Source organism: Mesoplodon densirostris, chromosome 6, assembly GCF_025265405.1.
Source record: "Mesoplodon densirostris isolate mMesDen1 chromosome 6, mMesDen1 primary haplotype, whole genome shotgun sequence".
Taxonomy (NCBI): domain Eukaryota; kingdom Metazoa; phylum Chordata; class Mammalia; order Artiodactyla; family Ziphiidae; genus Mesoplodon; species Mesoplodon densirostris.
This window is the reverse complement of record NC_082666.1, coordinates 20,995,714-20,999,611: the sequence shown is the minus strand read 5'-3', so window position 1 is coordinate 20,999,611 and position 3,898 is coordinate 20,995,714.

Below are 3,898 nucleotides of genomic sequence, written 5' to 3'. Positions count from 1 at the left end.
GTAGTAGCAGTAGTTACAGATTAGCTGGAGTAGTAATTCTGTACAGGCTTTCCCTATATCCTCCCTAGGAAACTTGATGTAAAGGCAATTCCATTTTTCCCCAATGTTGAATGGGCCAAATGGCTGGCTAGGCCCCCTCTTTCTTCACATTCCGCCTGTGTCCCTCAGGGATGCATATGCGGTTGAACTGGTATCCTTCCAGGATGGAGGGAAACTGTTCTTCAGTTCAGGGTACACCTCTAGGAAACATGAGAATGACAAATAATAAAAAAGAACCAGCCCCGGGCCTCCCTGGTGGCGCAAGTGGTTGAGAGTCCGCCTGCCGATGCAGGGGATACGGGTTCGTGCCCCGGTCTGGGAGGATCCCATATGCCGCGGAGCGGCTGGGCCCGTGAGCCATGGCCGCTGAGCCTGCGCGTCCGGAGCCTGTGCTCCGCAACGGGGGAGGCCACAACAGTGAGAGGCCCGCATACCGCAAAAGAAAAAAAAAAAAAAAGAACCAGCCCCAAATGCTGTCAAATTGTGAGTACAAAACTAATGTTGGTTTTCATGTAGCTGAATTTTTTGTTAAAGGAATTAAATTCTAACAAAACTAGCTTTGGTCAAAGAAGTTGACCCAATTTCATACAAGAAATAAGGATGTTACTGGGAATTGAACAGTTTATTGCTAGAATAATAAAGATGACAAGAGGAAGAATTATGGTCTCTTTTGTTCTCTCTTGAATCCCAGCTACTAAAGTTGTGCCTGGACTATAAGAGGCGCTCAATATAATTATTGAATAAATGAGTGAATGCTGCTAAAAAAAAATAGCAGGTGGACTTGGGCTGATTTTTAAGCATGATAAGTGTGGCCATGTAAAATAAACTAGATAGAAGCAACATAGTTAAGCCAGGAAGCTGAAATTCCTCTTCTCTGAAGACCTCTAAGAGTAGGTTCAACTCCCATTTCTCCAAGATCCTGTCAGTTTACCTTTTGAAAAGAGGATAGGCCAGATATATTCTGAGGTTGAAAGGCTCTAGAACTCTCATGGAAAGTTCCATATATGTGTGAAAGGTGTTTCCTCATCTTGGAACTTGGAGAGCTTTGCCAGGCACCACAAATATTTATCCACAGTTAGTCTTTTACCCCCAATCATGCCTTAAGACAGATTTTCCTGCTACAGATCCATGTTGCTTCTGACACTATTTTGTTGCAAGCCACCAGTTACCTGTGTGTGCAGGTGATAATGACCCCAGTGATATTTATTCATAGTTCACTTTTCCTTCACAGAAAGCAGGAAACAGTTCCTCATTAGTATCTGGGCCATATGTAAGTAGCTGAATGACATTGTTGCTTTCTGTCCGCAAAGGAGAGAAATTTTGCTCAGGGTTTCACAGATAATACTGATTTCTTTGTGTCCCAGATCATGTTCAGGATATCATCATACATTGTGGTTCGACTTTCCTTTTGAAAATAATGTAGTAGATCAAAGTACTTATTTCCTTTATGTGAATAATGCTTTATTCATTTAAACTCCTAATATGAAACAAGAATATTTATTAAAAGATTTCATGGAAATTTTGGGTAGAAACAGTGCTCGTTTTATAAGCAATTGGAAATCAAATGGTAATTATTTTGAGAAAGAACTTTCTTATTACCATGGTGGGCTACTGACAATTGTTTAGGATAAGGTAACTAATTTAATAATTAAGTGACTATATTTGTTGCCAAAATCTCTGAAAATAGACAGGTTTCATGTTAAATGGTCTAATGTATATGAAGCCAAAGCACAATTTTTGTTGTTTTTCTTGTTTGATTACTTAATAAATACAGTACCAGAAATAAACCACAGCCTAGAAGCCCCCATCATAGCTAGAATACATCTCAGGAAGACATAATTGGAAGATAAGATTGAACCAATGAAACCCACAGAGCAGAAAGATACCATTACAGATTTAAAGATCATATATCTTATATACTTTAAGATAAAGTTGATGAATCTGAAGGACCTAGATCACTAAAACCAACTTAGTTACATTGCATATGTAAAGAAAAGACAATGGGTTTAGTGAAACTAAGATGACTAACATAGCAAAAGACTTCAGTGCTCTCTAGTTTGCTTTGAAGGTATAATTTATGAAGATGCTTTAAGGTCATATGTAATACAAATGACAGTATTTCTAGAGATATGTTTGTGCTCTGTAGGATTCATGAGTAATAATGCCTGGAGCACTCCACCAAAGGTAGTTGCATGAATTAATGGAGCAATCTGGGCATCAGTCCAATAAAAATGTTGGCTGAATGCTTCCTTGGGGGGAAAAGATACTGAGAACAGGATAGTTATAAGCAATTGATGCTGGTTAAATAGAACATCTTCCTTACTCTTTTCAGCTTGCCTCTGAACTAAGTAAGCTGTGTGTCTTTGAGAGAGGAAGAAGAAGACTTTAAGGGGCAAGTTTACTTTAATGCAAAGAGTCAATTTTCAAGTAACGTACTTCTTTTTGGGTAGACTGACCTGAGTATGAAAACCCAGGCTTACTAGCAAGCCCTTAGTTATAAAGTCTCTGCATTTAATGCTGATATCTCAGATTTATGCTGAACACTTCCTATAAGATCAAAGTACAATATGTAATTCTCAATTTCAATGCAACTACATATTTGAATAAATTTGTGTTGGGAACAGTGGGAAGAAATGGAGTCAGTTAACCAGGTCTAATAGGAAGAGTTCCCTTCTCTCTTGGCTTGAGGTCTTCCATGGGGACATAAAGAAATAAAAACTCTAGGCTCATAAGAACCTCTGTGTCCCACTTGCCAATCAAAAACAGAAGGCAACTGGATGTCTTTAAGTGATTGGTAATGGGCATGGAAGAAAAGAGCATGCTGTGGAATAGCTGAGCTGGGTGGAGTGTCACATGCTTTTTAGAATTGGTCTGGAGGTCACTCTCTCCATTTATAGCCATGGAATGGATGGAGACCAAATTCAGTGTCAGAATGTTTGAAATCCATCCTTATTCTATAACTTTCTAGCCATGTTACTCAGGGCAGGTAGCTTAACTTCTCTGAGGAGAAGTTTAACTTTTTAAATTTACACAATTGGAAAAATAAAACTCTCCTCTGTGTCTTACAATCATTTCCTGAGACGCTATTGAAATAACGTATGCAGATATGTTTTGCTGGTTGTGGAGAACTATGCCATTGTGAAGTGTGGACATTATTATTCTCTCTAATGGAAAGCTCCCTGAGGGTTTATACCATTCATAAACCTCTTCCAGCTGCCTACTTTATTTCCCAAACCCTCATCCTTTGGCTCTTCTTTTTGTTCTAATTACATCCAGGAGGACAACTCCATTAGGAATTAATGAGCTTTAGTACCTTCATTTGCCATCTGCTCCCCTCCCCCTTTTAACAAATGAAGGTGTGTCTCAGCCTCAAGACCTTATGTTGACTGTAGCCAGGCAGATGCGAGTGATTCAGATGAGAAAGATTCTTTATTCCATGGTACCAAGGTCACATTTGGGCTTGGTGCTGCTTTTGAAAGCCAGATGGCGACTAGAAGGTGAGAAGAGCCTCTGTTTAGAGCCCTGCTATGGAACACACTGGCCCCACTGGCATTCATTTATTCAAGCAGGCATTTATTCATTCAATTAACATTTACTGTGTCTGTTATATGCCAGACACTGTGCTAGATGGCAAGGATATAAAGTTGAATGAGACGGACTCTTTTCCTTGAATTGCTCACAGCCTACTGGAGGAGATAAATACATGTATCCAGGTAACTATAGTGCAATATTTGATGTGCTCTAATAGTCCTATAGCACTGAGTCTAGGTTCAGATATAGGGAAAGTTAGAAGAGCTGAATTGCTCTCACAATTTGGGCTTTTCAGAGAAAGGACTGTCTTCTCAGTTCCCTCCATGTC